This window comes from Nerophis lumbriciformis, linkage group LG15 (assembly GCF_033978685.3).
Source record: "Nerophis lumbriciformis linkage group LG15, RoL_Nlum_v2.1, whole genome shotgun sequence".
Classification (NCBI taxonomy): domain Eukaryota; kingdom Metazoa; phylum Chordata; class Actinopteri; order Syngnathiformes; family Syngnathidae; genus Nerophis; species Nerophis lumbriciformis.
This window is the reverse complement of record NC_084562.2, coordinates 11155001-11182673: the sequence shown is the minus strand read 5'-3', so window position 1 is coordinate 11182673 and position 27673 is coordinate 11155001. Positions and strand designations below refer to the sequence as shown.

The window sequence follows — 27673 nt, the reverse complement described above, 5'->3', positions numbered from 1 at the left end:
TCTAGCTTTTTGTGCTTCCTCGCTCTCCGTGTTTCCCCTCCCCTGTGCTCAATGTGTCTTGTCCTGTGTCATCATCCCGTAGCTCCTCTTCGTTTCCTGGTTTCGAACAGTGTGTCTCGCCTCCCTGGATTTCTGCCCATGGACCTCTGAGCCTGCCTTGCCCTCTTTGGACTTCCGCATCACAACACGCACCTTCAACATATGTAGTAAGTTGTGTACTTACTACAGCAGTGTCCATACTTTTTACATCCATCCATCCTGATACCAAAGTACATGTCAAACTACTTCCTTAACGTCCGCCATAACCACAACACCAGGGGGAGCTCCACTAACCACGTTAAACCCAGATTCCAAACAAACAAAGGTCTTAACTCATTCTCTTTCTATGCCACATCAATATGGAATGCACTCCCAACAGGTGTAAAAGAAAGGGCATCTCTATCCTCCTTCAAAACCGCACTAAAAGAACACCTCCAGGCAACTTCAACCCTAAACTAACACCCTCCCTTCCACATAATACCTGTTCGGATTGTAAATAATCAAATGTAAACAATCAAACAAACAAATGTAGACACTTTTTCTTATACTTTCTGATCTCTCTCTCTATGTCCACTACTTGCTGTACATATCCTACCAAGTCAGTCCTACATTGTTTCAATATCCATTTCTCCGATGATGCAATTGTTGATGACTGAAGTGTTGATACCAACCAAACCTACCCCCCCCCCCCATATCCCACAATAATGTAAATAATTCAATGTATATACTCTGATGATTATCTTGTGTGATGACTGTATTATGATGTTAGTATATATTTGATAGTATATATCTGTATGATGAATCAATTTAAGTAGACCCCGACTTAAACAAGTTGAAAAACTTATTCGGGTGTTACCATTTAGTGGTCAATTGTACGGAATATGTACTTCACTGTGCAATCTACTAATAAAAGTTTCAATCAATCCATCCATTTTCTATCGCTTGTCCCGTTTTGGGTCGCGGGGGCGCCGGAGCCTATCCAAGCTGCAATCGGGCGGAAGGCAGGGTACGCCCTGGACAAGTCGCCACCTCATCGCAGGGCCAACACAGATAGACAATATTCACACTCACATTCACACACTAGGGCCAATTTAGTGTTGCCAATCAACCTATCCCCAGGTGCATGTCATTGGAGGTGGGAGTAAGCCGGAGTACCCGGAGAGAACCCATGCCGTCACGGGGAGAACATGCAAACTCCACAAAGAAAGACCCCAAGGGATCAAACTCGAACATTGTGTACATTCAGCCTACGTCAGCTCACACCTTCCCCTACGAATCCTCCAGCAGAACGCCTTCTCCTCTGATTTCGGAGCAACGTGTACAATCAGGGCCTGATTCACCAAAGGTTGGCGTGTACTTGATAATTCACGCAAAGCTGATTTACTAAACGTGTACAAAAGGGATTGCGTTGGGTGAGCAGAAAAAGGTGTGCAATCCATTTTGTGTCTACATTTATATGCCAAATATATGCTGATCATTAAAACGCCCACAAAACTGGGAGGAGAAGATGCAAATATAATTATTTAGCACACGCAATGTGATCTATCAACACTCCCCACCCTTTAACTAAGAATCAACAGAAGAAAGTATCAATTGCAGTACTAATCATACTCAGCATTTTTTAAACTTACTGTATTTCTCTTTCCTGCAGCATCCATTGCAATCAATTATGCAAATGAGGCTTGATGACGACTAGCAGGACAGCTAACAGCTACTTTATTTTAGAAGCTAAATAACTAGTTAAGAGAGATGTGTTTGCACTCTCAGAAAAATACTGCCTAGTGCAGGGGTCGGCAACCCACGGCTCTAGAGCCGCATAGCGCCGCCCTCGTGGCTCTCCGGAGCTTTTTCAAAAATGTATGAAAAATGGAAAAAGATGAGGGGAAAAAAATATATTTTTTGTTTTAATATGGTTTCTGTAGGAGGACAAACATGACACAAACCTCCCTAATTGTTATAAAGCACACTGTTTATATTAAACATACTTCACTGACTCAAGTATTTGGCGAGCGCCGTTTTGTCCTACTAATTTTGGCGGTCCTTGAACTCACCGTAGTTTGTTTACATGTATAACTTTCTCCGACTTTCGAGGACGTGTTTTATGCCACTTCTTTTTCCGTCTCATTTTGTCCACCAAACTTTTAACGTTGTGCATGAATGCACAAAGGTGAGTTTTGCTGATGTTATTGACTTGTGGGGAGTGCTAATCAGACATATTTGGTCACTGCAAGACTGCAAGCTAATCAATGCTAACATGCTATTTAGGCTAGCTATATGTACATATTGCATCATTATGCCTAATTTGTAGCTATATTTGAGGTCATTTAGTTTCCTTTAAGTCATCTCAATTCAATGTATATCTTATGACACACTATCTGTTTGTAATATGGCTTTTAATTTGTTGCGGCTCCAGACAGATTTGTTTTTGTATTTTTGGTCCAATATGGCTCTTTCAATATTTTGGGTTGCCGACCCCTGGCCTAGTGATATTGCAGAAAATGACACTTCACGTCGTCAACCCAGAAGAAGAGGTATAAAAGGATCAAAACAGCGTTCGACTACTAATATACACAAAGATATCTTGAGAAAGTAAATTTATAGTAGACATAGATTTGGGCCGATAGTCAAGAAATCAATTAATCGAACAATAGATGAAAATGAACTCGGTAACTTTGCCATCATCAATAAATTGCTAATTCGTTTCAAACATAGAGCAAGAGGGTTTACTCTTTGCATCACTCTTTGCACCTGGGTGTGTTTACTCAACAGTAGAATCAATTATAGTTGTAGTCAAAAGTTTACATGCACTTGTAAAGGAAAAAATGTATTGTAGCCAAACAGCTCAATTTTTGTTTCATCTGACATCACATGGACAAAGATAAGACCTTCTGGAGGAAAGTTCTGTGGTCAGATGAAACAAAAATGGAGCTGTTTGGCCACAATACCCAGCAATATGTTTGGAGGAGAAAAAGGTGAAGCCTTTAATCCCAGAAACACTATGCCTACCGTCAAGCATGGTGGTGGTAGTATTATGCTCTGGGCCTGTTTTGCTGCCAATGGAACTGGTGCTTTACAGAGAGTGAATGGGACAATTAAAAAGGAGGATTACCTCCAAATTCTTCAGGACAACCTAAAATCATCAGCCCGGAGGTTGGGTCTTGGGCGCAATTAGGTGTTCCAACAGGACAATGACCCCAAACACACGTCAAAAGTGGTAAAGGAATGGCTAAATCAGGCTAGAATTGAGGTTCTAGAATGGCCTTACCAAAGTCCTGACTTAAACATATGGACAATGCTGAAGAAACAAGTCCATGTCAGAAAACCAACAAATTTAGCTGAACTGCACCAATTTTGTCAAGAGGAGTGGTCAAAAACTCAACCAGAAGCTTGTGGATGGCTACCAAAAGTGCCTTATTGCAGTGAAACTTGCCAAGGGACATGTAACCAAATATTAACATTGCTGTATGTATACTTTTAGATTTGGTCACATTTTCAGTAGACCCATAATAAATTCATATCAGAACCAAACTTCATGAATGTTTTTTGTGACCAACAAGTATGTGCTCCAATCACTCTATCACAAAAAATAAGAGTTGTAGAAATTATTGGAAACTCAAGACAGCCATGACATTATGTCCTTCACAAGTGTATGTAAACTTTTGACCATGACTGTATGTCAGTCATCCGCAATCTTTGTTTGTGTGGGCGGAGGCAGGACCGCTACCTTACACACACAGAAAGCAAGGACAGAGCCTCGCTACTCGTTACTTGCTATTGAAAGGCACTTCCAGGTAACAAGTTACAAGGAAAAAGATGATTGCAAAGCCAAATGTCCCTGTGTGGGAATCATTTGGCTTCAAAATAGTGAGCAACATGACATCAACATGCATGCCCAATTTGTTGGAATGTGATAGCAACAAAAAAAAAACAACAGCAAAACCACCCATCCAGTTTTTCCACTTCAAGATGTTCAATATTCATTGAAGTGCAATTTTTGCTGACTGAAATTGAGAATTAATTTCATTTTCATGTTTGTTTTCTTATGCAGGATAATAAAAAAATATTGCCTTCCAATTTCAATGGTGACAAAACCCCAATGACAAATCATATTTCATTGTGATTCTGTCATAACGTGGACTGTGATGAATGTTTTCCCGTGGTGCAAACGAACTATAGCCGACTTCGGAAGAAGGTAGGAACATGTTTCATCTTTGACTATAAAAAGAACAAACAAAAGGCGCGCACAAGGCGGAGACACAAACTTAACGCAGGGAACAAAACTAACACCAAGACACAAACTATGGACATGGAACAAAACTACACTTACTGTGACGTGAAAAAAAACAACTTACGTGGCAAGGCATGAAGCATGAACTATGGTATGAAAACTAGCAAAATCAGAGTATCAACAATGTCAGTAACTATGGCAAGAAGTGAGCACAAACAGAGTAATGTCGCCAGGCTGACTACCTGGCAACTACAGACTTAAATAATATCTTCATGATTAAAAACAGGTGCGTGAGTCCAACACATGACAGGTGAAACAAATGAGTGGTCATGGAAACCAAACAATGGAGCCTAAACAGGAACTAAAAGAGTCTTAAACCAACAGAACTTAACGAAACAAAACATGACCACAGAACATGACAGTTTCAAAGGAATACTTGCATTATTCTGATATATTATGATTACTTTAATGCCTAATTGGTCTCAAAATAATGCTATATATATATATATATATATATATATATATATATATATATATATATATATATATATATATATATATATATATATATATATATATATATACATATATATATATATATATATATATATGTATATATATATATATATATATATACATATATATATATATATATATATATATATATATATATATATGTATATATATATATATATATATATGTATATATATATATATATATATATATACATATATATATATATATATATATGTATATATATATATATATATATATGTATATATATATATATATATATACAAATATATATATATATATATATATATATATATATATATATATATATATATATATATTCACACATTCACACAATCTGTGTGAATGTGAGTGTGAATGTTGTCTGTCTATCTGTGTTGGCCCTGTGATGGGGTGGCGACTTGTCCAGGGTGTACCCCGCCAGAACTTAACGAAACAAAACATGACCACAGATCATGACAGTTTCAAAGGAATACTTGCATTATTCTTATATATTATGATTACTTTAATGCCTAATTGGTCTCAAAATAATGCTATATATATATATATATATATATATATATATATATATGTATATATATATATATATATATATATATATATATATATATATATATATATATATATATATATATATATATATATATATATATTAGTACAGGCCAAAATTTGGACACATCTTCTCATTCAATGCATTTTCTTTATTTTCATGACTATTTACCATTGTAGATTGTCACTGAAGGCATCAAAACTATGAATGAACACATGTATGTGTTCATTATGTGCCTTACATAAAAAGGTGAGATAACTGAACACGTTTTATATTCTAGTTTCTTCAAAATAGCCACCCTTTGCTCTGATTACTGCGTTGCACACTCTTGGCATTCTCTCGATGAGCATCAAGCACACCTGTGAAGTGACAACCATTTCAGCAAATCAAAAAAATCAACTTAGCTCACTTTTTTTCATTCACGCACAGCATACAACGTTTGGTGGACAAAATGAGACAAAGAAGGAGTGGCATAAAACATGCATTTCTGTGGCAGCGTCGGAGAAAGTTGTACATGTAAACAAACCACGATGAGTTCAATGATCGCTGATTTTAGTAGGACAAAACGATGTTCACCAAATACTCTCATCAGTGAAGCATGTTTAACATAAACAGTGAGATTTCTAACAATTAGAAAGGTTTCTGTCATGTTTGTTCTCCTACAGAAAATATATTTAAACAACAAATATATTTTTTTCTACATCTTTTTCCATTTTCACACATCTCTGAAAGAGGTCCAGGGAACCACTAGGGTGGCGCTTAAAAAGCACCTGATCAACAAAAACATGCAATTAAGGCTATGTCTACACTAAGCCCGATAACCCCTTAAACGAATAATTATTTAGCCTAAGCCCCGTTTCAGCCACACTAAACTATCGTTTAAAGTTCCCTTCCTCGGACAATTTTTTACACAGGTAAGTGCGCCGTGTATTTCTTGAATATCCGGCTCTTAGCTTTGTATGGACTCATTGATCGTTTCCAAACTGAGTTCGGAGAGGAAGTGACGCCAGAAAGACTGTGCCCCACACAGGAAGTGACGTCAGAAAGAACACGTCACAGCCAGCTTCATATTGAAGTGGTTTCGTAACTTGGAGCTAACCACTGGAAATATGAAGGCGAGTCATCCAGACATGCCCGTGTTTCTCCTTCCGTTTGTACAGACGCTTGTGGAAATCACACATGAATACCTTAAGAGAAAGCGATTGCAGCTATTTGGGATACAACACTTCTCAGACGGAAAGAGAACTTTGGAATGTCCAGGTCAGCTGTGATTCTACTTAGTGACAAACTTTGTCCATTTGTCGAAGGTGAGTTAACGAGAATGCAGGCTCCCCGTGGATGTGATAAAAAAGGTAGCGTGTGCTTTGTATTACCTGGCCGTCGAGGGAAAACTACGGAAAAGAGCGAATGCATTTGGACTGGCAAAGCAAACTGTATCAGTTATTGTCCACCATGTATGTCGCATACTCAACGTCTAAGTCCGTTATATATAAAGTCACCAAAAACGAATGTACAATGAAGGTGAAGGCAAAATAGTGAGGAGTGTCCTGACTAGATACGTAGATCCCTAGATTGATTGATGTAAAATGTTCTTTATCACATTGTTTACGTGTCTAATGAGAATGTGATTAATTTATGATGTCTCAGGTGTGATTCACTACAATAGGGCACACTGGATTCCAGTTACCGTATTTTTCGGAGTATAAGTCGCACCGGAGTATAAGTCGCACCCAAAAAAACATTATGCAACTTTCATAAACTATGAAAAAAACTGCGACTTGTAGTCCGAAAAATACGGTAATTGAAATACCACAACACTGGATATTGTTCAGAGAAGTTAAATTTAAGAACTTGCACACAAAGCAACACTGGAGGTGACTATGACGTGCGCATTTTCCGCACATGCGTACTAGGCGGACGGCGGACGGAGGGGGTCTTAAACGAATATTGTGTGTGTGGACACGTATAAGGTTAGGTGGGATTTACCCTGGATAACCTTAAACTTAGTGGGTCTAAGTGAAGACTTGTTGGTCAAATTTCGGTAATCTGAATGCTAAGAGTCCTTTAAGAGCTTAACCTGTAATGCAGTGGTTCTTAATCTGGGTTCGATCGAACCCTAGGGGTTCGGTGAGTCGGCCTCAGGGGTTCGGTGGAGCCTCTGCCACGGAGGTAAAGACACTTCCGAATTATCGTGTAAATAAAAACTTCTCCCTATCGATGTATTATGGATACCCCCAAACAATGTTCCGTCTAATTTTCCATCTGATTTGCAGGTTTTTTGATTGATTGATTGAAACTTTTACTAGCAGATTGCAAAGGAAGAGAATACATTATATGAAACAGTGCAGTTCACACAGTGCAGTACATATTCCGTACAATTGACCACTAAATGGTAACACCCGAATAAGTTTCTCAACTTGTTTAAGTCAGGGTCCACATTAATCAATTCATGGTAATGTGTGTAAGGTGTGTAATTTGTTGTGAGTTTATGCACTGTGTTGGTTTTGTTCTTTGAACAAGGTGATGTTCATGCACGGTTCATTTTGTGCACCAGTAAAAAAACTTTTTCTTGAATTAAAAAAAAAATAAAAATGTATTTTTCACTAAAGAAGGGTTCGGTGAATGCGCATATGAAACTGGTGGGTTTCGGTACCTCCAACAAGGTTAAGAACCACTGCTGTAATGTATCATAGTTCCTGTATTTTGGACATCGTAAACTTTGATTTGGTATTTTTGGGTTTCTCCTGTGTTTGGGTATTTAAACCTTGTATTGGAGCTACATTCCACTGCTGCCTGTTCATGCTCCTCGGCATCTTGGTGCACTTTGCCCTAACCGCATACTTGCTAACCCTCCCGGATTTTCCGGGAGACTCCCGAAATTCAGCGCCTCTCCCGAAAACCTCCCGGGACAAATTTTCTCCCGAAAATCTCCCGAAATTCAGGCGGACTCAGGTTCTCCACAATATAAAAAAGCGTACCTGCCCAATCACGTTATAACTATAGAATGATGGAGGGCGAGTTCCTGGTTTCTTATGTGGGTTTATTGTTAGGCAGTTTCATTAACGTCCTCCCACCGTGGCAACAACACACAACAACAGCAGTCACGTTTTTGTATACCGTAAAGCAGTTCGTCTGCCGTAAACAGCAATGTTGTGACACTCTTAAACAGGACAATACTGCCATCTAGTGCATTTGATGAAAGCACTTTTGTGCGTGCCACACATCAATGCAACATCAGAGAGGGTGTTCAGCATGGTTCGAAAAATAGTGACAGAGAATAGAACAAGGATGGACAATTCAACCCTTAACTCAACAATGAGTAGATGAGTGTTATGTGTGTGTATATGTGTAAATAAATTATATATATAATAAAATAAATAAATATATATATATATATAGCTAGAATTCACTGAACGTCAAGTATTTCTTATATATATATATATATATATATATATATATATATATATATATATATATATATATATATATATATATATATATATATATATGAAATACTTGACTTGGTGAATTCTAGCTGTAAATATACTCCTCCCCTTTTAGCCACGCCCCCAACCACGCCCCCGTCCCACCCCGACCACGCCCACCCCCACCTCCCAAAATCGGAGGTCTCAAGGTTGGCAAGTATGCCTAACCGTGACTATCAAAAAACATCATATTTCTTAAAGAAAATGGCAAACATTTTAGCCAAATTGTGCACAAAAATCTCCACCTGAGAGTTAGCGTGCCCATAAAGAAGCATGGTTGAAACAGCATCACGCCTTTGAGGGCGAGAATTCTCCGGCTGAAACTTCAGCTGCAGTCAAGGTGTCATGAATTATGTATGACTGTTGATTTTTTTTTTTTTTTTTTTTTAAGACAATAAAACAACCTTCAGGGCTTCACGTTGCCTACCTATTTCTTTTTCCACATTTGACTTCTATTGCGAGACGGATGCTAGAACACGACAATGGGCAAACGCAGAATCACCAGTTATCTTACCGTTGGAAAAAAAAAAAAAAAAAAGGAATTCTCCCAGGGATTTATTACTGTGATGAGAAAAGGTCCAGGATAGAGAGAAGCAAGGTCTACAGCAGCACTAGGCAGAACTACCCAAGTACAGAATGTGGATATTTACCTAAACACACAAAGGCATCTCACACGGGCTCGGCCTTGGTTGCCGTCTTAGGAGAAAACACTTTTTTGTCTCGACACATACATAATGCAACAGCAGTGGTTTAGAATTGCTCGTGATTTATGAACAGCCCCCATAATTCAAAAGCAGTGCACCAGCTGTGGTCATTACGCACCTCTAGAGGACATCCACCATTGGGTATACACGCTAAGCTTTCCCGTGATTGCGACACCACAACTGCTGGGTTTCAGTCGAATATATTAGGGCGAAAACAATGCTCTAGACAGCCATACACCTTACAGTCATATAATTTGGTATGTGACACATGCTAACTGATAGCACGCTCATACTTGCCAACCCTCCCGGATTTTCCGGGAGACTCCCGAAATTCAGCGCCTCTCCCGAAAACCTCCCGGGACAAATTTTCTCCCGAAAATCTACTGAAATTCAGGCGGAGCTGGAGGCCACACCCCTCCAGCTCCATGCGGACCTGAGTGACGTGTCGACAGCCTGTTTTCACGTCCGCTTTCCCACAATATAAACAGCGTGCCTGCCCAATCACGTTATAACTGTAGAATGATCGAGGGCGATTTCTTGGTTTCTTATGTGGGTTTATTGTTAGGCAGTTTCATTAACGTCCTCCCAGCGCGGTAACAACACACAACAAAAGCAGTCACGTTATCGTCTACCGTAAAGCAGTTTGTCTACCGTAAACAGCAATGTTGTGACACTCTTAAACAGGACAATACTGCCATCTACTGTACATGCATATGTGACAATAACATCTAGGGCTTTTAGAGAGTGCACAACTGCGCACACAACAAGGAGACGAAGCAGAATGCATCATCAGAGAGGGTGTTCAGCATGGTTAGAAAAATAGTGACAGAGAATAGAACAAGGATGGACAATTCAACCCTTAACTCAACAATGAGTAGATGAGTGTGATGTGTGTGTATATGTGTAAATAAATGAACACTGAAATTCAAGTATTTCTCTTATATATATATATATATATATATAGCTAGAATTCACTGAAAGTTAAGTATTTCTTATATATATATATGAAATACTTGACTTGGTGAATTCTAGCTGTAAATATACTCCTCCCCTCTTAACCACGCCCCCAGCCACGCCCCCCTCATATTATGATTTTTTTCTGAATTGAAAACACTTCCTTGTGGTCAACATAACATGTAATGGTGGTTATTTGGTCAAAAGTCGCTTTCTGACAGTCGCAATAACAACGCCGGAAATGTGTCCACTGAAAAACCGTCCGACCAAAACTCTCTAATAACTAAAGTTCCGTGGGTGAATTATGTAAACCCTTTACACCAGTAGTTTTTAGCGCTTCCCTAGCAAGATATAAGTTAGACCTTTACGCTACTTGATATTAGAAATGGCAACAACAGAGGATGAATGTCCCATAACAAGAAAATAATGAAAAAGAAGAAGCTTATCGACTATGGTATTGGCATGGACTACAGTTGCGGATTTGCGCACATTTTCAGGATTTATGCAAATCTAGACTACACATCAGCAGGTACCAGAAGGTAAGAAAAGTTGGTTTTGCATAATATTGTGAAACAAAACGCCAGTAAATATGTCTACTAATGGGTGCCATTTTGCGGTCCTTATACACACACCATAGTAATACCTATATCTCTGACTACGGTAGCCGTAATGGGCCGACAATCCATCAAGCGGTGCGGCTTCAAAGTCATACTAAAACATTTTGATAGATTTTTAAGTACCATGTGTAATGTTCAATGGAACATTTAAAGTTTTGGTGTTGTTTACTGGCGTCATATTGCAGTCTACACGTATCTCTTATGTGTGACTACCACTTATCATTACACCATATACCAGATGGAATTTATTCAAGGTCGGTAAGCACAACCAGAATAATTCTGTACATAAGGCGCACCGGTTCGATTTTTGAGAAAATGAAAGGATTTTAAGTGCGCCTTATAGTCCGAAAAATACGGTAAGAAATAACCTTATCTTTTAAATCACATCTATTAGATAATGCGGTGACCATAAAATGATGACACAGCTATGTATCTCTTTTAGCTTTAAGGGAAAGTGTACTTTTTGGGATTTTAGCCATTCATTCACAATCCCTACGTTTTTTTAATGCGTTCTTAAAGGTTGCACCCATAAAGCCTTCTGAAAACATTCAAAAACTGCCAATAATACTCCATTTACATCACGTGACCTGAGTATTAACCAAGTATTAGCAATATTGTTATTTTAAGCACTAACGCGGAGGAACTATTTTTAACGGCGCTTTGATCACAAAGCGGTAACTAGCTTATACTGCTATATTGGCATACTGAGTCGGCAAGCTGTTGAATAATGCCCTCTCCCTTCTATGGTTGAAGGATGTGGCTATAAACCGAGAAGTTGGTCAACTTTGGCATCCAACTTATACCCAAAGATGGCATAAAAAGATAAACAAATACGCTTGTTAAATTTTTTGTTTTTTTTACCTGCTTGAGCTTCATGATTAATTCTTTACCTAAACTGAAAGATATACACATCCCATCAGTCTGCATCCCAGTGAGAGCAGACGTTGTACAGTAAGTGATTGTGTTATTCTGTTGGTAGTTTGTACTTCTTGTTTAGCATTTAGCAGCACTTGTTGGATCTGCTTATCACTCAGCTTCTAAAACTTGGAGCTCATCCACCTTATATTCAGGCTCAAACAGATAAGGTTCTGTATCATAATTTGTCCCGGACAAGTCACATGAAGTCTGCCATGATTAGTAGTGTTGTTGTTGTTGTTGTTGTTGTTGTTGTACGAATAAGAAACGTTAGATGCGTCTGTGAAATTATTCTATAAGTATGCTTAAAACGATCAAAATACCACATAGTGTTATTACATGTTATTATGAATGTGCCTGTTACTTTTGGGTTTTGTACTAGCTCGCGAGCTGTGTCTAATAGTTAGTGAGATAGACAGATAGCTAGTAAGACAGTTAGCTAGTGAGCTATCTAAAACTAAAAATAGCTAGTTAGCTACTTAGCAAGCTATGTAGTTAGTTAGATAACTAGATAGTTAGCGAGTGAGCTAGCTAAAAAAAAATAGCTGGTTAGTTAAGGATTTTAATATTTTTCAAGCTATGTACACATTTTGCTAGTATACAAAAACACCTAATAAAATAAGTATATTGATATTACCATCATATTTCTGCATTCTAACTACCATATAGTTATTTTAGTAAATCATTAGGTATTACAGTAAATGGTTAGTTCTAAAATAACACATATAAAGAGACACACAACAGAGCCCTGGCATGGCCGTGTGAGGTATTTGCGAGTGGCAATGATCATCAAGATAAGCCTGCAGAGGAACAGTTACCATAGAAACCGGAGTCAGACGAGCCAGAGACAACCCAACGCCCCCAATTTGGAACAGTTTATCAGACTAAATTGCATACATATTTACAGTGTGTATAATAAACCTTGTTTTTTTTTGTTTTTTTAGGGCACTTTATAGGCGGAATAGAGCCAATCCCATTACCCCCATTATTAGCTGACTTTTTCTAGTTTTTATTTACGAGTTAGAATGCATTAAAAAAAATTAAAAAAATGTGTTCTTGTGAATGTAGGGTAAAATTCCAAAATAAGTGCAGTTTCCCTTTAAAGGCTGATCTATGATGATTCTAATCTACATTTTAACACACTTCCTTGTGGTCGATTTAAATATGTACTGGATATATTTTATTGTACATTTGACTCCACAGTCACATTTTAAACCCCTCTCTCAGTAGCCTATGACTGTAAAACGGTTTGTTTGTGGGGGTGGGGGCTGTATTTTTAGATGCAAATGAACCCCATCCCCGTACACAGTTGAAATATATATTTTGAAGACGAACATCGCCGCTATTTTTCTTCAGACACAGTCGAAAATAAACTTCACAGCAAATCTCACAGCACTGTCACAGTCAACGATGTGAGATGGACCCATTTGCGAGGAAGGCAAAAGGTGCATTCCCAAACCACTGGAGGAACTCAGGAATCAAAAGTACCACGTGAAGTAACAAATATTTAAAAAGGGGGAAAAAAAGTAGGATCATGAAGGTAATGACTGGCTCGGAGCAGAACTCCTCACAAACGACATTTGACAACTGAATACACTTGGATTAGTCGCCAGAGGAAGGGGAGAGTTGATTGGAGGAAACAAGGGCCAGGGCAAGACACAGGTGCAACAAATAAGCAGTGTGCCCATGCCATTATTAGATGAAAATAAAATGTTAACCGTGTCAATATTTATGTGATAAGCCCAACATAGCTTGATTGAAATTATCACCTTAACTCTGTGTAAGTACACTGAAAACCGCTCTTACACGAAATAAACAGGGCGCTGATGAATTGTGACATGCAGCTTTCTAACATGACCGATTAGTATAATGTTGCAATGGCACCGTCTTTCAGCAGCTGTTTAGTGGTAATCCAACTTCGTCCTGGCCGAAGTTAACAGAACAGTCCTGTTGTAGACAAATAAACATGAACAAGTTTATTTTATAGACACAGAGCAGGCGGGAGGGCATGGGGCGAGACGGGAGGGCATGAGGCGAGATGATATGAACAATTCTCATAGGTCCCCTTCAATGTTTTCAACTGTTATTTCTCCCTTTAGTTACAAAACATTCTAAAAGTCCATAAACTGAACAACATTTTATAGACATCAGAGCAGGCGGGAGGGCATGGGGCGAGACGATATGACACAGAAGGCTTCCGGCGGGGTAGGGGGCTGACAGAGCATGTACTAAAATTCCCACATAAGTTAAGAATAAACTGCAAAACAGCATCCAAAGCCGTTAAAAACTGCTTGCAGCATCACATCTAAATGCATGAACCTTATGATTTAACACTTTGCCGTTGTTTAACACAAGTATCCGACATTGTAACAACATTTTTGAGTCAGAAAAGAGAACAATTCTCATAGGTCCCCTTCAATGTTTTCAACTGTTGTTTCACCATTTAGTTACAAAACATTATAAAAGTCCATAAACTGAACAACATTTTATAGACATCAGAGCAGGCGGGAGGGCATGGGGCGAGACGATATGACACAGAAGGCTTCCGGCAGGGTAAAGGGCTGACAGAGCATGTACTAAAATGCCCACATAAGTCAAGAATAAACTGCAAAACAGCATCCAAAGACGTTCAAAACTGCTTGCAGCATCACATCTAAACGCATGAACCTTATGATTTAACACTTTGCTGTTGTTTAACACAAGTATCCGACATTGTAACAAAATTTTTGAGTCAGAAAAGAGAACAATTCTCATAGGTCCCCTTCAATGTTTTCAACTGTTGTTTCACCATTTAGTTACAAAACATTATAAAAGTCCATAAACTGAACAACATTTTATAGACATCAGAGCAGGCGCGAGGGCATGGGGCGAGATGATATGACACAGAAGGCTTCCGGCGGGGTAAAGGGCTGACAGAGCATGTACTAAAATGCCCACATAAGTCAAGAATAAACTGCAAAACAGCATCCAAAGACGTTCAAAACTGCTTGCAGCTGTCATTTCTGTGTGCTCATGTTTTGTTTTAGTAATGTTCGGTTTTGTTTTTGGACTTTTTGTGCACTTTTGTTTTGTTTTGTCACCATAGTTACCCATTAGTTTCACCTGTCATGTCACGCACCTGTTTTGAGTCACGCACCTGTTGTTAATCATGTCTGTGTTATTTAAGCTTTTCATTTTCTGTTGTTCGTCCTGGTGTCATATCCTTTCTAACCCTGCTATCCTCTCGTTTCAAGCCCTGTTCACGGTCCCATGCCACAGTAAGTGTTTTGTTATTTCGTGTTCAGTTTCTGCCTTTGTGCAAGTTTTGTTTTCATTCGCCAAGTTTTTTTACCTCCGCCATTGTGCGCACTTTTCGTTTATTCCTTTTTTTGATAGTAATAAATAAATCATGTACTCACCTTCAAGCCATGTCCGATCCAAATTCTCTTGCATCTTGGGAAAACAAAAACTCCATAGTCCAAGTCCTGACAGCAGCATCACATCTAAACGCATGACCCTTATGATTTAACACGTTGCCGTTGTTTAACACAAGTATCCGACATTGTAACAACATTTTTGAGTCAGAAAAGAGAACAATTCTCAGAGGTCTCCTTCAATGTTTTCAACTGTTGTTTCACCATTTAGTTACAAAACATTATAAATGTCCATAAACTGAACAACATTTTATAGACATCAGAGCAGGCGGGAGGGCATGGGGCGAGACGATATGACACAGAAGGCTTCCGGCGGGGTAAAGGGCTGACAGAGCATGTACTAAAATGCCCACATAAGTCAAGAATAAACTGCAAAACAGCATCCAAAGACGTTCAAAACTGCTTGCAGCATCACATCTAAACGCATGAACCTTATGATTTAACACTTTGCCGTTGTTTAACACAGGTATCCCACATTGTATCAACATTTTTTCCTAGAGGGGGGGGGGGTTACCCACATATGCGGTCCTCTCCAAGGTTTCTCATAGTCATTCACATCGACGTCCCACTGGGGTGAGTTTTTCCTTGCCCGTATGTGGGCTTTGTACCGAGGATGTCGTTGTGGCTTGTGCAGCCCTTTGAGACACTTGTGATTTAGGGCTATATAAATAAAGATTGATTGATTGATTTTTGAGTCAGAAAAGAGAACATTTCTCATAAGCCCCCTTTAATGTTTTCAACTGTTGTTTCGCTCTTTAGTTACAAAACATTATAAAAGTCCATAAACTGAACAACATTTTTTAGACATCAGAGCAGGCAGGAGGGCATGGGGCGAGATGATATGACACAGGAGGCTTCCGGCGGGGTTAGGGGGCTGACAGAGCATGTACTAAAATGCCCACATAAGTTAAGAATAAACTGCAAAACAGCATCCAAAGGCGTTCAAAACTACTTGCAGCCTCACATCTAAATGCATTAAACTTATGAACTTACACTTTGGCGTTGTTTAACACGAGTATCCAACATTTTAACAACATTTACGAGTCAAAAAAGAGAACAATTCTCATAGGTCCCCTTCAATGTTTCCAACTGTTGTTTCTCTCTTTATTTACAAAACATTAAAAAAGTCTATACACTAAACAACATGTTATAGACATCAGAGCAGGCGGGAGGCCATGGGGCGAGATGGGATGGCATGAGGCGAGACAATATGCCCACATACAAAACCATTTCCTAAATAATTTCATACATTCACACATCCTTACAGTTTCAATGTGTACTCTTGAATTCATTGTATGGTAGTTGGTTGTCTTTCACATTGTAATTTGCCAATAATATGCATATATTTCAGTATGCATACTATAATATCCATTCATCCATCCATTTTTTACCGCTTGTCCCTCTCACGGTGGCGGGGGGTGCTGGAGCCTATCTCAGCTGCATTCGGGCGGAAGGCGGGGTACATCCTGGACAAGTCGCCACCTCATCGCAGGGCCAACACAGGTAGACAACATTCACACTCACATTCACACACTAGGGTCAACTCAGTGTTGCCAATCAACCTATCCCCAGGTGCATGTCTTTGGAGGTGGGAGGAAGCCGGAGTACCCGGAGGGAACCCACGCAGTCACGGGAAGAACATGCAAACTCCATACAGAAGACCCCAAGCCCGGGGATTGAACCCAAGGGATCGAACCCGGGACCTCCTTATTGTGAGGCACATGCATTAACCCCTGTTTCACCGTGCTGCCCGCTTACTATAATAATAGATATTAAATCATTAATGTTGCAATAAACAAACAATAATACATCTCTCATGTTATGCTTCTTGACGTAACCATGGCCGGAGATCGAACATGTAGCTTCTGCCACAAAAGTCAAACGCGTAGAATAATTGGGTTATTAATTTTAATTCATTTGGCATTATATATGACAGAGCAGGAACGGACTTGGAATACGTTTGTCAGATTCTCATAAGGCCTCGGTCAATATTTTCATTGACATTTGGGGTTAGTGTGTGTGTGCCTCACAATACGAAGGTCCTGGGTTCGATCCTGGGCTCGGGATCTTTCTGTGTGGAGTTTGCATGTTCACTCCGTGACTGCATGGGTTCCCTCCGCGTACTCCGGCTTCCTCCCACCTCCAAAGACATGCACCTGGGGATAGGTTGATTGGCAACACTAAATTGGCCCTCGTGTGTGAATGTGAGTGTGAATGTTGTCTGTCTATATGTGTTGGCCCTGCGATGAGGTGGCGACTTGTCCAGGGTGTACCATGCCTTCCGCCCGTGTGCAGCTGAGATAGACTCCTGCACCCCCGCGACCCCGAACGGAACTAGCGGTAGAAAATGGATGGATGGATTGTCAAGGCGCATGCACAATCCCTCATGCCTTCTGCTGCATGCTCGACTGGCACTTCCGCTGGAAGCGCGCCAGGACACGCCCCTGCTCGCTCTGGCCGCACCGGTAAAGCTGCAGGCAATCGGTAATATGCGCACCTGGGACTAATGAAGACAAGCAGCTTAAAGACCAGCGAACCCAAAGATCCAGTGCCGGAACGTAGTTCACTCTCGTAGTAAGCATCCCGTCTCTAGCTTCCCTTCCGCGTACTTGCTCTCTCTCTGTGACTTCCCTGTTTCCCATGTCTTATGTCCTTTGTGTTCCCCGCAGTGCCTTTCCTGTTCCCCGTGATCGAGCTGTGTGCCTCGACTTCCCTCTGGATTCTGGACTGCCTCCCTAGATCCTCGACCCCTGCTTGGACACGGACCTCGCTGCTTCTCTCCAGCCCCCGACCGCTTGCTTGCCCACGGACTGCCTTCTTGCCTTGTCCCTCTGGTCTGACGAAGGAGTCATCCAACACGCACATACAACAAACTCTGGTAGCATTTACATTGCTAATTCTACACATCGTTTTGCACCACACACTTAGAGTAGCATACACATCCCACACATTCATCATCAGCTTCAATAAAGCTATTGAACTGCGGTGTCGTCTCCTTCCCCCGCCGTACGTAACATGGATGGATGTTTTTTATGAACTTGTTTCAATTCTCACAACAACACAGAACAAAGTCCTTCCTTTGTAGGCACAATTATAGATACATCCAATGTTCCCTCTAAGGTGCGCACCTGCGCAATTGCGCACTGCTCACGCGTCCTCTGCGCACAGCAAATATATGCCGCGCAAAAAATCAAATCCCACTCTAAACAAAATAAACAAATCGTTTGTTTTGTAAGATTTTGCAATGCAACTGTGAGTAACAGGTGACGAAAGGCAGCCACAACAGACAAAACAATGTTTGTCAACACTTAAATTATTGTAATAATAATAATAATAACTGGGACTTATATAGCGCTTTTCTAAGTACCCAAAGTCGCTTTACATGTAGAACCCATCAATCATTCACACCTGGTGGTGGTAAGCTACTTTCATAGCCACAGCTGCCCTGGGGTAGACTGACGGAAGCGTGACTGCAATTTGCTCCGACCACCCCTCCGATTCATCATTCAGTTCACCAGTGTGAGTGGCACCGGGGGCAAAGGGTGAAGTGTCCCGCCCAAGGACACAACGGCAGCGATTTTTGGATGGTAAGAGGCGGGGAGCGAACCTGCAACCCTCAGGTTTCTGGCACAGTTGCTCTACCCACTACGCCAAACCGCCCCAATTGTAACATCTGTGGAGACACTTAAAGGCCTACTGAAACCCACTACTACCGACCACGTAGTCTGATAGTTTATATATCAATAATGAAATCTTAACATTGCAACACATGCCAATACGGCCGGGTTAGCTTACTAAAGTGCAATTTTAAATTTCGCGCAAAATATCCTGCTGAAAACGTCTCGGTATGATGACGCCGGCACGTGACGTCACGGATTGTAGAGGACATTTTGGGACAGCATTGTGGCCAGCTATTAAGTCGTCTGTTTTCATCGCAAAATTCCACAGTATTCTGGACATCTGTGTTGGTGAATCTTTTGCAATTTGTTCAATGAACAATGGAGACAGCAAAGAAGAAAGCTGTAGGTGGGAAGCGGTGTATTGCGGGCGGCTGCAGCAACACACACACAGCCGGTGTTTCATTGTTTACATTCCCGAAAGATGACAGTCAAGCTTTACCATTGGCCTGTGGAGGACTGGGACAACAGAGACTCTTACCAGGAGGACTTTGAGTTGGATGCGCAGACGCGGTACCGTGAGTACGCATGCAGCTGCGGCTTCCAAACATTTGATTGCTTGCCCGTACGTGCGTGCCGCTATGTGCATGTCACGTACGTAACTTTGGGGACTTTGGGGAAATATATGTGCTGTATGAACTTTGGGGAGGTGAACGGTACTTTGGGCTGTGGGATTGAGTGTGTTGTGCAGGTGTTTGAGTTGTATTTGTGGGTTATATGGACGGGAGGGGGGAGGTGTTTGTTATGCGGGATTAATTTGTGGCATATTAAATATAAGCCTGGTTGTGTTGTGGCTAATAGAGTATATATATGTCTTGTGTTTATTTACTGTTTTAGTCATTTCCAGCTGAATATCAGGTCCCACCCGCCTCTCACAGCATCTTCCCTATCTGAATCGCTCCCACTGCTCTCTAGTCCTTCACTCTCACTTTCCTCATCCACGAATCTTTCATCCTCGCTCAAATTAATGGGGAAATCGTCGCTTTCTTGGTCCGAATCGCTCTCGCTGCTGGTGGCCATGATTGTAAACAATGTGCAGATGTGAGGAGCTCCACAACCTGTGACGTCACGCTACTCGTCTGCTACTTCCGGTACAGGCAAGGCTTTTTTATCAGCGACCAAAAGTTGCGAACTTTATCGTCGATGTTCTCTACTAAATCCTTTCAGCAAAAATATGGCAATATCGCGAAATGATCAAGTATGACATAGAATGGACCTGCTATCCCCGTTTAAATAAGAAAATCGCATTTCAGTAGGCCTTTAAAGGAGGACAGGAATTCCATCGGTCCCTTTATTTAGCGAAATTGTTTGTCGGCCATAACCACACCAAAACATTGTGTAAAATACTTTTATCTCGCAAAACTGGTCGTTGTCTATTGTACAAACCAAGCCAAAAGCAACTCTTTGTCATATGTTATATCAACAGCAGCCGCTTGCTCTCTCTCGCATCTGCCCCAACACATTCACTATGGCAATTAGCCACTGGTGCGTTTATGGCCACACAAAAAGTTGGACAACTCCAACACTACACGTGAAGTATAAATTTCAGGTCGTTTTACTATGACTCCTCAATCAGTGTGCTTATTCTACTGTCATTTGTTAAGAATGTTATTTTTTGGATATTAATCATGAAATTATGTTACAGGACTACATAATTGCTAATAAAAAAAATATATTTTACGGACAGAAAGTTAATAAACACTTCATCTCATGCAACATGTGAATGTTTTAAGGGGAACTAAATGTGATCTCTGAAAGGGGTACACAATCTTTCCAAAGCAGGTCCCCCACCCAGGTATAAAATACTATAGTGCATAGCTGAATATCTAAGTGGGCCAAATCACATATAATAGAAAATAATCTCTTGAAATTGACTAGTCACTTGATTATAATAATAAGACATTTAAATTGTTATGTCAGGTTTGAGACAAATGTGCTGCTGGTATGACCACAGTGTGTACGTCTGTGTTCCACTGAATGCTCAGGGTGTTGGTGCGTTTGCTCACACACATTTAAAAATTAGAGGGAACATTGGATAAATCCATCCATCCATCCATTTTCTTCCGCTTGTCCCGTTCGGGGTCGCGGGGGAGCTCATGTGTATCTAATTACCGGATTCCGGTTGGCTACCAAAGTTAGAGGCAAACGTCGGCTTGCAATTTCTCCAACGGCAAGTTGTCCGCGACCGTGACACCCTTGTGGTCAAATCCAAAGACTTTGCAGTCTTTTTAAGCATAGCTGAACTTTACATGTTTCACTCATTGTTCTTTTACACACAGTCCAATTACACAGTGTCATGACTTGATCCTGGATGTTTGCTTTTCCGGGATGCAACGGAAAGTTGGCTCGGGTGAGACGGGAATGTAAGTACATGATTTATTTAATTTTATCAAAAAAAAGTACAAACCAAAAGCGCGCACAGTGGCGGAGAAACAACTTGGCTATGAAAACAAATACTTGCACAAAGGCAGAAACTATGAACAACAAAAAACACTAACTGTGGCATTAATAAACAAAACTTACTTGGCATGGACAAAAGGAGCAGCATGAACGATGGACATGAAAAAAGTGTCAGGAATGTGCAGAGCATAAATGTGGGATGTCGTCAGAACGACAAACTGAAAACAATGAACTTAAATACTATAGACATGATTAGTGAAAGCAGGTGCGTGACTCAAAACGTGAAACAGGTGTGTGACGTGACAGGTGAAAACTAATGGTTGCTATGGTGACAAAACAAAACAAAAGTGCACAAAAAGTTCAAAAACAAAACCGAACATGACTAAAACAAAACATGATCACACAGACATGACACACAGGAGGTCTATGAACAAATTACTCCATAATGACAGATCTCTTACTAGCACTCCCACACACAGCCTATTCATTTTTTAATAGCCAATTACTGAGAAAATGGTTAAAAAGAAGAACAAAAAAATCATTGGATAACTGACGCTTTCCTTATCATCCGGGATTCCATTATTGCTAATGGTCAGCATCATGTTTATAAAGATTGTGGTGTTTGTGATGTGATGTTCCCCCTGACTGTGAAAAAAGCAATCCGGCATCACCAAATCGCATCAACATAATTGTGTTTGGGCATCACACCTCAAGGCATTAGTCACAGAAGACATATTTGACTTGGATGCACTAAGCCAGACATATTGGGAGGGGGGGGGATATGCATTCCCTCCATGCCTCCTAATCTCACACAATCAATAGGATTGCCAAGATGATGCATAATAGACTGGACAGATTGAAAAGACACATTCATGGTCAGGGATATGAAAATAGTTTGTAAGCACGTGTGTGGAGAAACTTGATACAGTGCCTTAAAGCCGAGCAAGGGGGTTAAATACACAGGTCAAATATGAAATAAAGGCCTTCTAAATTCAGAACAGCAGCAAATGACAGTGGTGAGTCATCAACTCATTGCCAGAGATAAATCTAATAGCTGCCTGATAAACCGTATCAAGTGGTTTTAATGTAGATGGGGGAAGCATGTGTATAAATGATATCTCCAGAGCTGATGAAAATGCAGTTTGTACTATCTGCTCCATATAGTTCTGAAGAAGACAAGATGTATTTGTAAAGGGATGCTAATGAAGACTTCGGTTTATTTTAAAGTCTGTGAATATTCTCATTCATCCAGGTCATTGCTCTTACTCATCCGTAACTACCATTGAAGACACAGAGGCATACTTGCCAACCCTCCCGAATTTTCCGGAAGACTCCCGAAATTCAGCGCCTCTCCCGAAAACCTCCCGGGACAAATATCCTCCCGAAAATCCCCCGATTTTCAGCCGGAGCTGGAGGCCACGCCCCCTCCAGCTCCATGTGGACCTGAGTGAGGACAGCCTTTTTTTTATGACGGGAGGACAACAGGGTGACAAGAAACTAAATCATCCAGACTAGAGATAAATTGTATTATTATGTTTATCTTACCTAAAAATAAATATGTTTATTAATTTAAAATAAATAAATAAATACATTTTTACTATATTTTGCTAAAAACATCAAAATTAATTGTATTTTTATTTGTATTTTTTCTGACTCATTATTACATCCAGCCATATAATTATACATTAAAATAAACATATTGGAAATAATTAATTTTAAATGATCATAATAATTCATTTAAAATGACCATATTTAATTATTAAAATAATTGCTTGTTAATCAACAACTTTAGCATTTTATTCATTACATTTTGAAGCTCTCAGAAGCCAAGTTTTGTTATATTCCTTAAGATTTATTTATGCAAGTTTGAAGTATCAATTATCTAAACACAGTTTTGTTTGCATATTTTCAGGATGTGTATATATATATATATATATATATATATATATATATATATATATATATATATATATATATATATATATATATATATATACATATATATATATATATGTGTATATATATGTATATGTATATGTATATGTATATATATATATATATATATATATATATATATATATATATATATATATGTATATATATATATATATATATATATATATATATATATATATATATATATATATATATATATATATATATATATATATGTATGAAATACTTGACTTGGTGAATTCTAGCTGTCAATATACTCCTCCCCTCTTAACCACACCCCCGCCCTCAACCACGCCCCCGTCCCACCCCCAACCACGCCCCCCACCCCCCACCTCCCGAAATCGGAGGTCTCAAGGTTGGCAAGTATGCACATAGGTCATGTCTAGGGATGTCCGATAATGGCTTTTTGCCGATATCCGATATTCCGATATTGTCCAACTCTTTAATGACCGATACCGATATCAACCCATACAGATATCAACCGATATATACAGTCGTGGAATTAACACATTATTATGCCTAATTTGGACAACTAGGTATGGTGAAGATGAGGTACTTTAAAAAAATAAAAATAAAATAAAATAAGATAAATAAATTAAAAGCATTTTCTTGAATAAAAAATAAAGTAAAACAATATAAAAACAGTTTCATAGAAACTAATAATTAATGAAAATGAGTAAAATTAACTGTTCAAGGTTAGCACTATTAGTGGACCAGCAGCACGCACAATCATGTGTGCTTACGGACTGTATCCCTTGCAGACTGTATTGATATATATTGATATATAATGTAGGAACCAGAATATTAATAACAGAAAGAAACAACCCTTTTGTGTGAATGAGTGTGAATGAGTGTAAATGGGGGAGGAAGGTTTTTTGGGTTGGTGCACTAATTGTAAGTGTATCTTGTGTTTTTTATGTTGATTTAATTAAAAAAAACAAAAAAACAATACCGATAATAAAAAAACCCGATACCGATCATTTCCGATATTACATTTTAACGCATTTATCGACCGATAATATCGGACATCTCTAGTCATGTCCTCTGTATTTTTTTGAGTGACAAAAAGAAAATGATATGACTGAATGCAAATATACTTTGTGGAGGACAATGTCGGGCGTGCCGTGGGAAATTATGCAATTTCACCTAATTGGTCCAAAAAAATATTTTTTGCAAATCAGTAATTATAATCTGCAAATAATGTGCCGTTGCTTAGTGTCTGTGCTGTGCAGAACTCGGCAGGGTAACAACGTAATACTCCATGTCAGTAGGCAGCAGCAGGTAGTTAATTGCTTTGTAAAAGTCGGAATGTGTCGGGTGAGATGAGGATGGTTTGTTGTGATCCCAATATGCAGACCACAGCGGGAGGCAGCGTGCAGGTAAAAAAGGGATGTAATGCTTAAACCAAAAAAAGAACGAAAGGGAAAGGAAAAGGCAATGGCTATGCAAAAACGAAAGTAAAACTGAACTGGCTACAAAGTAAACAGAAACAGAATGCTGGACGACAGCAAAAACTTACGGCGTACATCCGTACATGACATGACAATCAACAATGTCCACACAAAGAAGGATAGCAACAAGCTAAATAGCCTTGCTTGCTAACACAAAACAGGTGCGCGGAATAGCGCTCAAAGGAAGACATGAAACTGCGACAGGAAAACACCAACAAAACAGGAAAGGCCACCAAAATAACAGCGCAAGACAGGAATTAAAGCACTACATACAGGAAAACACCAACAAACTCAAAATAAGGCACAACGACCTGGTGGAGTTTCATTTTTTAACGTTTTCTGCTGGTGGTGGGCTTCCGGATTTTTTTATGCATACACCAATTTATATTCTTGTCTTCATGAAAGAAAATAATCTATGTGTGTTAAACATACTTGTATTATCATTAAGCACCTTTAACTTGTTAACAAAAACTTATTTTTCATAAATAAATAAATATAAATTATATATATGAATGAGGTAGATCCCCGAGACTTGGTCAATTTAAAAGTAGCTCACCTGCAGAAAATGTGTGGGCACCCCTAATATACGACATGCATAGGACTTAATTTAACACTTTATTTAGGCCAAAAATATGTAGAATATGCTTTAAAAAATCTAAAAAAATCTGAAGTGGCAATATTTGAAGCGAGATGTGGGAAGAGACCACTGCATTAATCCTCTACTCGGGGATACATGTACTGTAACATTTGTTCAATTCTAATCCACATGAGTCGCATCAAAAAATGTTATACTACGTTTATTCGAATAAACAGGAAGTTTTTTTGTGAAGATCATATATTTCGATTTTTTGAGATTTAACACTTATTTAATGTTAGCAAGAGTGTACATATTAATGGGACTGTAGATTTTGCAATTTGTGATCAACTGAAAGAGAAGTTTTAGTAGATGACTGTCAAATCATTGGTGTGTAAGGAAAACATTAGTAACCCTGAAACAGAGCCTTGAGGCACCCCTTCTGGACATTCAGGGAAAAAAAAAAGAATCAAAGAACTGAGTTTTTTTTTTTTTAAATCATGAAAATACTTGATTTAAATTTAGGACCTAAATCAGGGGTGTCAAACGTACGGCCCGAGGGCTGGATCAGGCTCGCGAACAGGTTTTATCCGGCCCGCGGGTTGAATTTGCTATGTATAAAAATTAACCTGGAATTTTTGAATGAAAGAAACTGCTGTTCTGAATGTGTCCACTAGATGTCGCAATAGCAATTCTTTGTATCTTTGTAGATGATGCTACATATGTACAAAAAAATAAATCACATGATGTTAGCGCACCGGTCGAGGAAAATGGGCAAACTACATAAATAACACTTTGTAATTAGATTTTTATATCATTTTTTTTTATCTTGATAGATTAAAAAATGAACACCACTTAGTTGACTGATGAACATTATCACATAATTTATTCAGAAAATATAAATAACGACAAATAAAGATAGAATACTATTAACCGCAACATGTAAGTGTAAAAAAACAACAACATTACACTGCAAAAAGTCAGTGTTCAAAAAAAAGAAAAAAAAAATACAAAAATTAGGGGTATTTTACTTGAACTATCAAAATTATCTGCCAATAGAACAAGAAAATTCGGCTTGTCAAGACTTTCCAAAACAAGTAAAAGTAGCTAACCTCAATGAACCCCAAAATACCTTAAAATAAGTATATTCTCACTAAAAACAAGTGCACTTTTCTTGGTAGAAAAAAAAAATCGACCTTTTTGCTCAATATGTTGAAAAATATTCTTAAATTAAGCAAATGCTAGTGCCGTTATCTTGACATAATGATATGCGCTCGGCATCATGATTTTTTTTCATGCTTGAAGTAAGAAATTATTACTTTAAAAAAGTAGTTTTATTCTTGTGAGTGTTAATGACACAGCTTTGCATGAGTTGATATTCTAGTTTCAAGCATGTTTTACTCAATATAGGTCATAAAATCTCGGCTACAAACTGTAATATCTTACTGAGATTATTTCGGACCAAAACCCTTAAAACAAGTGAAACACTCTAACACAGTGGTTCTTAACCTAGGTTCGATCGAACCATAGGGGTTCGGTGAGTCGGCCTCAGGGGTTCGGCGGAGCCTCCGTCACGGAGGTAAAGACACATCCGAATTATCGTGTAAATAAAAACTTCTCCCCATCGATGTATTATGGATACCCCCAATCAATGTTCCCTCTAATTTTCCATCTGATTTGCAGGTTTTTTGATTGATTGATTGAAACTTTTACTAGCAGATTGCAAAGGAAGAGAATACACAGTACAGTACATAATCCGTACAATTGACCACTAAATGGTAACACCCGAATAAGTTTTTCAACTTGTTTAAGTCGGGGTCCACGTTAATCAATTCATGATAATGTGTGTAAGGTGTGTAATTTGTTGTGAGTTCATGCACTGTGTTGGTTTTGTTCTTTGAACAGGGTGATGTTCATGCACCAGTAAAAAAACATATGACTTTTTCTTGAATTAAAAAAAAAAAACATTTTATTTTTCACTAAAGAAGGGTTCGATGAATGCGCATATGAAACTGGTGGGGTTCGGTACCTCCAACAAGGTTAAGAACCACTGCTCTAACATAAAATCTGCTTAGTGAGAAGAATTATCTAATCAGACAAAAAATAAGCAAATATCACCCTTATTTGAGATAATTCATCTTACTTAGATTTCAGTTTTTGCAGTGTATGATTTGC

General features: G+C 39.0%; 1 protein-coding gene across 3 annotated transcripts in view; it reads right to left on the bottom strand.

Moving 5' to 3' along the window:
• Positions 1-27673, bottom strand: part of tspan4a (tetraspanin 4a) — a 456166-nt gene that overhangs the window by 125850 nt on the left and 302643 nt on the right. The window lies entirely within an intron of this gene.